The following is a 12372-nucleotide window of genomic DNA, read 5'->3' as shown; positions in this document are numbered from 1 at the left end:
GCAACTAGGTCAGGATTTATTGATCCAATGACAATGTTCTTCATTTACTGCTCATCATTCAACCAGTCCATGTTCATTAGTCCAGGGTGTCCTACTGATGGCTCTTGGCTGCATCCAGCCCGCGGATTGATTTCTTCTGGTCCCAACACTGTGTGTCCGGACCCCAGGCTTGGTCTGACTCAATGGGAAAAACAGCACCGCAGGGTGTCAGTTAGCAGCAGAACCTGTCAATCACTTTCAAAGCAGTAATGAGAGAGAGAGAGAGAGAGAGAGAGACACACACAGAGACACACACAGGCAGACAGAGAGAGAGATACAGACACACACAGGCAGAGAGACAGAAAGAGAGATACAGACACACACAGGCAGACAGAGAGATACAGAGACACACACAGGCAGACAGAGAGAGAGAGATACAGAGACACACACAGCAGAGAGAGAGAGAGATACAAAGACACACGCAAACAGAGAGGGAGACACATACAGAGACACACAGAAATTGAGAGGGGAGGGTGTCAGGGAGGGGGTGACAAGATCCACTTTGTAACTGTGCCCTGCAAAAGGCAGCAGAACCCGAGCAGGGGAAGCCTTGGTCCCTCCACCAAAGTGGAGTGTGTAGAGACAACCCCCATTCCCCCCACCCCCGCCACAAGGGACCAGCTCTATTGCATCCCGTAATGGGATAATAATGAATTGTTTGTTTCTTTCTGACACTGGAATTGTTTCTTTGAGATAGTGTAAATATATATTCTATCTACAAATGAATATATATTTTGATATTCATGATTTATGATATTCCTGTTATGGCGTCAAAATATCCTGAACACTGAGGCACATTAGACAGCAGTGACCATTACCACCAAAAATATTAATAACTGGATATAATCACAAGTTGGCCTACACATGTTCTCCCATTAGACAATGACAAACCATAAAGACACTGATGTAATTGAGAGCACTGTCTGGTACATTTCCTGCTACTATCCCACTACTATACGCAAGCGAGAGACCTGGGTTTGATTCCCGGCAAGGCGAAACCTCAGACAAGTTTCCTTACTCCACACGCCTAACAATAATCCTTCAAGAAAATAAATAAAATAACAATTTGGTCACTCAATCCACGACTGTGGGACACTGCTCTGCTCAATTGGCTGTCACGTTTCACCCACAAATATACAGTCAATTCACTTGACAGTATATTCTGTGAAACTTTTTGAGACGTCTAGAAGACATGAAAAACGCTATATCAAAGTGCAAAGATTATTGTTATTATTTTTATACCCAATAGGGCCTTGGCTTGCGGTGTTGCTAGGATCAATCCCTTCTCCTAGTGATTGATATCTCCCTCCAAATCGTGACTATCAGAGACCGCCCCAGAGGGTTGACCCGATACCAGCAAGGATCATTGGCTTCCACGTAGCATCCATGACAATAACCAAGCTGAGAATATGAGCTCACAGAACATTACATTCATATGAGGAGCTCACATGCAACCACTCTGGTGTTGATAGATGGTACACTGACACAGTGGCGGCAGACCCAGAGAGGTGGGGGAGGGGAGGGTGCGGGCGGCTAGTGCAGATGGATTTGTTCAATACAGAGGATGTTGAACCCGACGATCACTCCAGGGACCCAGCACCGAGAGCTGTTGGAGTAGGGGTAACGCCGATTTGCCCCCCCCCCGCCCCCACAACCAACCGTAAAACCAATCATCTGCACTGACATACAGGCTGACAGGAAACTGATACAGTGAGCTTGAATTGCAGTGTAGATTGTCAGATCACCCAATGGCCTCTAGCAACAGTCAATGAAAATAACTGCTCGAAAGCATAATGTCAGAACAAGTAGGCAAAATTGGCATTTTAAAGTAGCTGGTGGGACTGTGAAGAGCGAAATACAAAATGAGTGGTAGCAGTTTCAGGAGTATATCATTGAATTCATCAGTCAGTGTGAGCCATGCTGCTAGTACATGTCAGTCACTCCATTATTCACTAAGAGCCACGTTCCTGTCTGTGTCAGTTTTTCCATTAGTCACAATCAGTCCAGGTCAATCAGTCCATAAGTCACTAGCAACCGTATGTCTAGGCTATAAATATTTCCCACAAACTGCACCTTCACTGATCTCCAATTACAGCATCACATGTCGCTTCCATGTCAAGGACCAGTCAGTAATCATAACTTATCATTAGCTGCATTTAAGTCTGTTTTGATAGACAGTGAAGATTGCTTTCCCACATAAATGTTATTCTAAATAAATGTTTATCTTTTGTATGTTTTACATTTTTTTATCATCAGTTGCAGAATTAAAAAGGTATCAGGCGTATTATTTTTGCAGACTTTAGTATATTTTGGAACCCAAATTTAAAGCATTGGAGGAGCCAATATTTGGTCCTATAAACGAGTAATGAGATCGGAATAACAACAAAATTACATTTATAAAGAGCCTTTTTTTGTTGGAAGGATGTCCCAAGGTGCTGGCTAGTCAGTGTTTCGGACCCGAGATGGGGGTCAGGATCAGGGAGGGTGGAGAGCAGGGAGTTAAGGAGGGTGATCGAAGGTGCAGTCGAAGAGGAGGGTCTTGAGATGGGTCTTGAAGGAGGCAAGGGAGGAGGTAAAGTGGAGGGACTGCGGGATGGAGTTCCAGAGGGTTGGGGCAGAGTGGCAGAAGTCCCGCCTGCCAATGGTGGGTTGGGCGAGGCGGGGGGCGTAAAGCAGACCAGAACCCGTTGAGCGGAGGGGTGGGCAGGATGGTAGGGGATAGAAGGTCACAGACGTAGGAGGGAGCAACGCCATAGAGAGCTTTGAAGGTGAGGACCAGGATCTTGAACTGTATCCTCTGTGTGATGGGGAGCCAATGGAGTCAGGCAAGGATGGTGGTGAAAGGATCACGGAGCCTGGTGCGGGAGAGGATATGGGCTGCAAAGTTCTAGATGATCTGCAGCCTATGGAGGGAGGAGTTGGGGAGGGCGAAAGGCAAGGAAGTATGCATAGTCGAGCCTGGATGTTATGAATGCATGTATGAGGGTCTCAGCTCCCTCAAATATACAGTCAATTCACTTTACAGTCTATTCTGTGAAGCGCTTTGAGATGTCTAGAAGACGTGAAAAGTGCTATATCAAATGCAAGGAAATAAATAATCAGCGTCCTTTGGGTGTGAGACAGTGGCAGAGTCGGGCAATGTTGTGGAGGTGGGGAATGGCAGAGTGGGATATGGCACGGATATGGGATAGATAGGATAATTGAGGGTCAAACAAGACACCAAGGTTCACAAGATTGGTTGGGATGAAGAAGACCCTTTGGCCCATTCTTTTTTCAAAAATGACTCAGTGACCTGGCTTCTACTACCTTTCCTGGCTACTTCTTTCAGTTATTAATCTCTGCGTACATTTTTTTGAGGTTAGCCGGTTGTCTGACACATGTGGAGTATCCAAACCAAATTGAGAATTCCATGCATCCCACCTACACATGGAAATCCCAGAGATAAATTGTTGGAATGGAATGCGCACTCTTAGGATGCATCCTGCTTACCTAATTCCAGAAAGTATTAGGTGCAGGTTGGTAAGAACAAGGCTTGAGGATGTCAGAGTGTGCATTGGAGTAACTGCTGGAGTCTAACCAGCTAAAACTGCAAAACTTGCCATGGATATTGCTGTCTGGCAAGCTTTCCTTTTGCTTGCCCAGCTTGGACCACTCTAGCCATTAGGGCTTTGGCTTGCAGGATTAACAGGAGCTGAGTGGGATGACACCCTGCCCTAAGTGACAGGTCTGCCCTTCTGCTGATGAGCCAGGCTGGTTGCACTGTTATCACTATGCCCTGGAATACTGCAGACCCGCCTGGCACAGGAACTGGAATACCGAGACCGCCGCAGAGGACTGGCTCGATTCTGACATACCATTGCCAAGCGTGTCACCTTGGAACCAGTTCAGCTCCAAGGAGACCCCACTGCATACAGAAAAAAAATCCCTGATATCTGTCCTGAAATTATATCATCATCGACAACAACTGATAGAGAGGAGGCGAGGCAGAGGGGTAGAAGTGGGAAGTTCCAGAGATTGGCAACATAATGATTGAAGGTACAGCCACAGGTGGTGGTGCAGAGGGGATGGGAGAATACACAGTAGGCCTGTGCTAGCTGAGCATAGGAGCATAAGACAGAGTGGAGTATGAGGAGATCAGAGATGTAGGGAGGTCCTGGGGCATGAAGGGATTTAAATGTGAGAGTGAGGATCTTGAAGTTGATCTAGTCAGAGACAGGGAACCAGTTGAGCCTGGCAAGGATTGGTATGATTGTTGTGCAGAGTTTGGTGTGGAGGAGAACACGGGCAGAGGTGTTTTGGAAAGTGCAAAGTGACCAAAGGTCCGGATGAAGAAGTCGTTTTACGGTTGTATTTGAAGATAGATAGAGGAGATGAGGCGGAAAGTTAAAAGTGGGAAATGTAAGGATGGACCTTGTTGAAGGTTGAACTCGAGTGCAACTGTGAGGATAATTATTATTTCTTTATCTAACATTTCATTGTAATACTTACAGTTCTAATGTAACTGAGAAAGGTATAAGGTTGGCACACGTCCAGCAAATAAAACAGGAAGTGTTTCTTTTAATTGACAGGATGTAAACAGGAGACCAGATGTTCCAACAAAGATGCTTTGATGCCGGGCCATCTAAGCAATCAGTGCAATCAACCAAGATGCAGAGCAATTAGCCCCCGCTTAGTGCTATTTATTATGTTGACCTTGAGAAACCTCTGATGGCAGTTCAGAGAAGGTGAAGATTTCATTTAATGCATCAACACAAATGGCTAACCAGATCCAGGGATCCGTAACAAGCACCATAAGCATTCAGTGATAATGATAATGCAATGCTTTTGATATTATAAGATGCACATTTGCCACAAGTCGCCGGGAGGAATAAGTGCATGCATGATGAAATATAAAGGTATATAAACACTAAAACCCCCATTAATCCTTTAAATGCCTGGGAGACGTCATTCACCACTTAAAATAGAAAATATGAGTCACTGGCACAGGACAGTTTATGTTCTTTATCCTATGTTCTGAAGTAGAAGCACAATTACAAATTGCTTATTGTATGTGCATTTTGAGAAAGCACTGTTGTTAAATTATAATCTAATGTAGGAAAATAAAAGAAACAATTGATTGAAATACTGTATTTATACAACAAATCCATGATGAAATCAAACATTTAAGGGCCTGGAAAAAGGAATTAAAATCACTCTCTGTTCACACAACCTTTCAGATTATTAAGTAACAAACAGTTATTTTGTATCGGTATTAAGAAGCAGATATTTATATGTTTTGTCAGAAGGCATGAGGTGAATAATGAATTCATATGGAGAATTGTTGGTTATTGGTAGATTTATTAATGCTTTTTGCATTTTGAAACTTACATTTGCAAATTTATAACAAAGAGGATGTAAAGTCTTTCCAAAACTTAACATCAGAGTCTGGACTGAAAATTTCATCCCCATTCATAACAAATGGAGGAATTCTTCTACCTTAGTGTGTAAAGGTAGAAGAGCTTTAGTTTGTTACCCAAATTACCCGCCTCTGACTGCACCTTACCCCAAATGCAGCCGAATCCCTTGTGCACGTGTTTGTCACCTCCCACCTGGATTACTCAAACGCACTCCTCACCGGTCTCCCCAGCTCCACTATTCAAATGATCCAGCTCATTCAGAGCTCTGCTGCAGCATACTGACCCGCACCGAACTCCATACCCATGTCTCACCAGTTCTGGCCAGGCTCCACTGGCTCCCCATCACTAAATGGATCAACATTGAGATCCTCACGCTTGTATTCAAATCCCTTCACTCTCTGGCATCTCCCTAACTTTTTGATCTCCTCACTCCCCATTTCACCACCCAGCACCTTCTCTCGACTGGCACCGGCCTCCTGCTCGTCCCTTGCACCCTCCACCCCTCCATCGGAGGTTGCGCCTTCAGCCACTGCGCTCCAAAACTCTGGAGCATTCTCCCTTAATCCCTCCACCTTGCCCCCTCTCTCCCCTTTTTCAAGTCCCGCCTGAAAACCTTTCTCTTCGATCGTGCTTATGACCACCTCCCCCCCCACCACCCCCAACCTGGCTCGGAGTCAGGCTCTACCATTGTTAAACGCTCTGAGATGCTACTCTGTGTGGAGGGTGCCATATAAGTGCAAGTTGTTGTTATTGTAAAGAGAATTCCAGCCTAAAGAAAATGACGCAATGCCATGATCCAGAGAATCATCAAAACAATTTCTCCAGTCCTGGAGAAAGTCTGGAATATACTTAGTTTAATCATTTAAGCAGTAAACATTTTGGAATTAATAACCTGAGCAAAATAACTCAAATACATGTGATGATATATTCGGGCTGTAATAAGTTGCACTTATTTCTTGGCATTGGGCACTGACATGGATTATTTATAAATTGGATGAATAAGAAGAGAATAAAGCAAAAAAAGAAAAATCAATGGGAATTAAGATAAAGCAGCCACAGTGATTTTAAATGTTATAGCACTACTTAATTGAATTTGTATTTTGGTGGCATTGTGACCTTTGCGGTACTTGTATATTGACTAAACTACCAAATGGAAATAATAAGTAAGGGGGTATATATGATCCAACTGAATCAATTCAGTCTGCTATTTCCCTCATGCTGTAAGATGCTTTGCTTTAACCTGGGAATGAATTCACTTTGTTCACGAATCATGGGGAGAATCATAGGGATCCAAGGAGGTGCAGACAAGGATTCTTCTCTGTCTCCAGTCTTTCCTGATTTGATACATGTTTATGTTTGAAGGTTTGAAATCAGAGAGGGAAGGAGTTTTGCAAAAAGATATAAGGAGAGAGTTCAGGAGAGTGGGCCAAAATGACTGAAAGCTCACCCACTGATGGTGATGCAGAGGGGATGGAGTTGTAGAATTGAATCAATGTAGCATATAAAGGGTTTCATTTCAGAAATGAGGATGGAAAAGATTAGGGAGATACTGGTAGCAAAGTTGTGAAGAGTGAGGCAGTAGAGAAAATGTGGGGGAGAGAGAGGAAGGGAAGAGGACATGGAGGATAAGTGTTTCAATTTTAGATATGAGAAAGTCCATGACACCTTTGCTTTTGGCATTGAAGGTGAGATTGAAAAGGCCATGATAAGGTAGAGGGAGGAAAGAGAAGAGGAGTCTCAGGTTGTTTTCTCCCTCTAGGATCATGCTGGGGAAGGAGGAGGATTGGCTCTGGAGAGGGAGAGTCAGTAGGTTTTGAAAACTTCAGAAAATACTTAAGTCTCATGAACAGATGAGGTGTCTACCTTGTTTTGGAGCAACCATCTCTCTTGGGTAAACAAACCTTATTATTATTAATAAACTGTCACCTGGCTTAGCAATTTGACCATCAATAATTAGTGAAGCATCAGCCTTCAATTATGTCATGCTGGCAAAAAAAATTGAAACATAAATAAATGTATTTAACAAAGATAGAATGATGAAAAGTAGTTATGAACATTCAGCAAATGTAACTATGAAATAACCGTTCTTTGCAGTTGATGCTGTGTTCTACCTGAACCATGCCCACCAGTTTGTTTGTTCTGTAACTCAAGACAAGACAAGGCTTATTCTCTGTGAGACTTTTCCAATCACCCAACTAAAAGTTGAAATAGCTGTGAAATAAACTCTGCCTTAAATATTGAAATGTTTCCTCAATATCCTTTTGTGGAATTCTATGTGACTTCTACTGAAAGCAAAACTTTTCAAAAAAACCACAGCCCCAAACCTCTCTCGGGGCAAAAAGTTCTATTTGTATAGCATTCAAAGAGTTTAATTTGGAAGCCAGTTTTCTGTAAGATCTATTAAGAACTGTAGAAAATTGGCTTGAAAATTAAGTCTGAATTCATAAATTTGCCAACAATTTGGACACTGAAATGCTATACAGAGTATAGACACAGGTGAGATTTCTCCTTCTGAATGTAAAATCCATTAAACTCGAGCCATAATTCCTCCATACTCTTCAGCAGCAAGGGAATATCTCCTGGAGATTCCAGATTGTCAGCACCTCTGGTCTCTTTACTTTCCACATTGGCTCTGAAGCTATTGACTGAGACAGAACCTGTCTACTAGGGAATTTACAAAGAGTTGCCTGTTTGTGTCTATGATTGACGTGTGCAGATGATAATTAACTCTAAACAATACAATACAGTTTACATTTACATAGTACCCCTTACACACCAGGAAGACGTCTTAAAGCAATGTGTCAGAAAATCTGATTTCCTCAAGTCTGTGTTTGGTCTCAATTATAATTTCAGCTGTTTAGTTATTTAAAATTTCAAGTGAGGAAACTGAGGAATTTTCTTTTCCTTAGTGTGATAAAGAACTTTAGAGACAAATAGGAACTGCTTTCATGATCAGATTTTTCTGTCTAGACTGTATTTGGTGAATTTTGCAATATTTCTTCATTGGATTTCTTAATGAAGAATTTGGAAGTACAGGAGGCAGGGTCGACCCTACTGCTCAATCTCGATCAATATTGGAGTGAGGTTCCCTCCAATCCATCTCATGCACTTCAGTTATGAGAGGAATTTCCTTTTGAATCTTTTTAATTAAGAAAACTTCTCATATTTACCCCATTGCTTCTAAACAATTATAATTTTCAATAATCTATTGTATTCCACATCAAAAAGATGTCTTAAAAGGCTTCACACAGCTGACTGGGAGTCTAAGTCTGGGGTCATGGGGTTTGGTAGGGAGAGCTGAAAGCGGGGGTGGAATCATAAGGGTGCTCAAAAAGATAAATCTTAAGATGAGTTTTGAAGGGAGGGAGGGAGGGAGGGAGAGCGACTTTTAAACTAGGATGGAATTTCAGAGAGTGGGTCAGTTTTGTTGATATGAACCAAGCTGATTTGTAATTTTGCCCACAGAACAGTCACTCTACAGTATATCCTGTGAAGCTCTTTGAGACATCCTCCTGACCATGAAAGGCGCCATAATAAATGCAAGAATTATTATTTTGTTTGATTTTGGGCAGAATCGTCATGTAGGTGATGCCCTGAAACTCGTTTTTTATTACTTCTCACTGAATGGTTGATCCCTTTTCACCTTTAGAAATAGTTTAAATGATTGAAAAAATCGTGCTAAAGTAAAACATTTCAAACAATGATTTGGGTTTTAGTTTATTATTGAATGTGGTAGAAACAATCACTCACAAAGTCAAGCTTTATAATATTTATAATATATATACTGGTTATACATGTAATCATTTTGCACTGATTCGACGAGAATCATTAATCCTTCAGGAAGAACATGATGAGAACGTTACGAAGAAGCTCCTTCAGGTAATCTGATCCATCTTTTAGAATGGCTACCCGACCTTCCTGCCATCACATCACCAAGTTTTTTCAAAAATGAGTCAAACTTCTGGTCTCGACGCTTCTTGGCAACCTGTTCAATTGAACTTTAAACCAACGTCCGGCTGCCTATCCAGGTGGATGTTAAAAATCCCATGGCACTATTCAAAAAGAGAAGGGAGTTTCTCTTGGTGTCCTAGCCAACAATCTCTCAAATAAAAAAATAGTCACTCAATCTATTCCTGTGTGCACATGGCGCCACATTCCCCCACAAAATACACACAGTCCTGTGATATGTAAAATACATGCCGTATATCCTGTGAAATGCTTTGAGGCATCTTGACGGTGACGTGATAAGGCACTATATCAATTGCAATGATTACTAAAAGGATTATTATGAATTACTCTCTTGGTAAAGAAAAACCTTCCTGATATGTGTCCTGAGTTGCTCTTTGCAACCCTGAACCTGAGTCTTATTGTTCTGCTCCCTTAGTTTACTTGAAAATATTATTTTGGGTTCATTTTCTTAACCTCTGTTAAAATCATGCATATTTCTAGAAGGTTCCTTCTTGAATCTTTCAATCGATTCCTATTCCGTGGTTTTGTGGGATGGTGCATTCCCAAACCTTGACTCTTGCCTCAATCCGATGACCATTCCACAATGATAGAAATTGAGAAGAATTTATGACCTGATGAGAGATCCTAACACCACTGTTTAATATATTTTGTTTACTTATATATTAAGCTGCATGCCCTGAATTGGCTGGAGAAATTATGAAGGTTTTAGTATAAAAAATATTTAAATTAAATATTCTTGTTACGTTGTTAGATTTGTATATACAACCACAACACCAACTTGCATTTATATATGATAGCATTTGAGAGAGAATTGGAGTGTCTGTGATCTTAAATGGATCAGCACGCTTATTCAAATAGAATCAGCAGGTTACAGAGGTAAAGAGTGTCGATTGACTCACTTCCAATACCAATGGACACAAGAGGATGACCTTTGTTTTCTTCCCTTAGACTCTCCTTCACATTCCTGATTTTATCGATTTTGTTTATTCTAGCTTTATTAACTAGGATTGCAAATTTCTTGGTTTATGTCTTCTCTCAATAACCCTTTACCAATAACTGAGTGTCATTGACACTGAAGTAGCCATGAATTAATTAATTATGGAATAATTTACAATAACTAATCTCACTTGGCCTGAAATTTCACTTAATCGTAGTCTGTAAAATAATTTTGTCTTACAAGTTATGATCGCTCAAAACTGTGGAAAATTCTTCAATTCATTCTTATTTTGGAAATGTTTAACTGTAAGTCGTGCAGCATCTAAAGGCCTTTTAATTTGAATCTCTTGTGATCTTGTGGTAAACAGAGAGAAATACTAAATAATCTGAAAGCTGTTTAAAGGGTGAGCACCACAGCTGGAGTTTTATGTAAAACTACTCTGCAGTCTTTTTTCTTTACAGATAATTAGGTTTTGACTCAAAGTCTACACATTCAAATTAAAGGTCACAAATTACCTGACAAGATTCTGTTGTGAGCTTGAGATTTCAAATGTAAACCTTGTTTATTATTTCCTTTAAATGCAATAAGTTTCCACACACTGAGCATTTATGATGCCAGCCTAAGCCACATGACATGCATGACTAGAACTGAACCCTGTTGACCCTGAATAACTATAAATGGACCCACAATGATGTAAAGAGCATTTTAATCTGTATCACTAGCCCAGTTGAGTTCACAAGTAGTCTTTCAAAGATGATCTTGTGAAAGGATGAAAAGTCGATCAGACAGGAAAAGTATTGAGAGTAGCTGGCGTCAAATTCATTATCATGGCTGAAAAGACCTTCTTGTTTACAAGCTATTGAAAGTAAATAAATAAAGCCAAGCCTCAGGCTAATAGCTGTCTTGGTTCAGGAAGAATGAAATTAGCAATTCAGGGCACTCGGGACAGAGGCTGATTAACTGTACAATCATTGCAAATCCTGTCCAGGTCAGGGACACGATCAGTCCCTTCAGATGCTTTCACCAGGAGGGCCTTTATTGTCTCACTTTTACAATTCCAGTCCTATTGTTGTACAAGGTCAAAAATGATTCAGATTTAGATCAACAGACAAAGGATTACAAGCTTTCAGTTTTCATTGTGTGCTGAGGAGGTTTGTCAACACTCCACAACCACAACAACAAATTATATTTGCATAGTTTCTTTCACATTGAGAGGACATGCCAAGGCGTTGGGCAGTCAGAGATGTGGACCCGAGGAGGGATTGGGATCAGGAAGGGTGGAGGGCAGGGAGGGTAGAGGTAGGAGGGTGTCAGAAGGCACGGTCGAACAGGAGAGTCTTGAGACGTGCCTTCAAGGAGGCAAAGGAGGAAGCAAGGCGAAAGAACCTTGGGATGGAGTTCCGAAGGGTGGAGGCAGAGAGGCTGAAGACCTGACCACCGATGGTGGGGCAGGCCAGGCGAGTGATGTGGAGCAGGCCAGAGCCTCCTGAACAGAAGGAGCGGACAGGTCGATATAGAATTAACAGTTCACAGAGGTAGGAAGGAGCAAGGCCATGGAGGGCTTTATTTTAAACTCTATCCTCTTGGGAATGGGGAGTTGCGCGATGGTGGGGTTGATGGGTTCACAGAGCCTGGTGCGGGAGAGGACCTGAGCTGCAGAGTTCTGAATCGTCTGCAGCTTGTGGAGAGAAGAGTTGAGAGGCTGACAAGCCTGGAGGTAATGAATTCATGGATAATGGTCTCAGCGGCCTGAGGAGGAGAGACAGTGATGGAGCCGGGTAATGTTGCGGAGGAGGAGGAAGGCAGAGTGGATCTTGGCACAGATGTGGGGTAGAAAGGACAGTTAAGTGTCAAACAAGATACCAAGGTTCTGGACTGGCTCAATAAGGTAGAGTGTGTATCCTTGGATGGTGATGCTGTCAGCACCTGAGGTGAGGAGGCGCTGACGGGAGCCACTCAGGAGAGCCTCGGTCTTGTTGATGTTCAACTGGAGAAAGTTAACTCTCATCCTGGACTTGATGTCTGATAGAC

Source organism: Callorhinchus milii, unplaced genomic scaffold (assembly GCF_018977255.1).
Source record: "Callorhinchus milii isolate IMCB2004 unplaced genomic scaffold, IMCB_Cmil_1.0 Scaffold1, whole genome shotgun sequence".
NCBI classification, from domain to species: domain Eukaryota; kingdom Metazoa; phylum Chordata; class Chondrichthyes; order Chimaeriformes; family Callorhinchidae; genus Callorhinchus; species Callorhinchus milii.
This window is presented reverse-complemented; position numbering follows the sequence as displayed.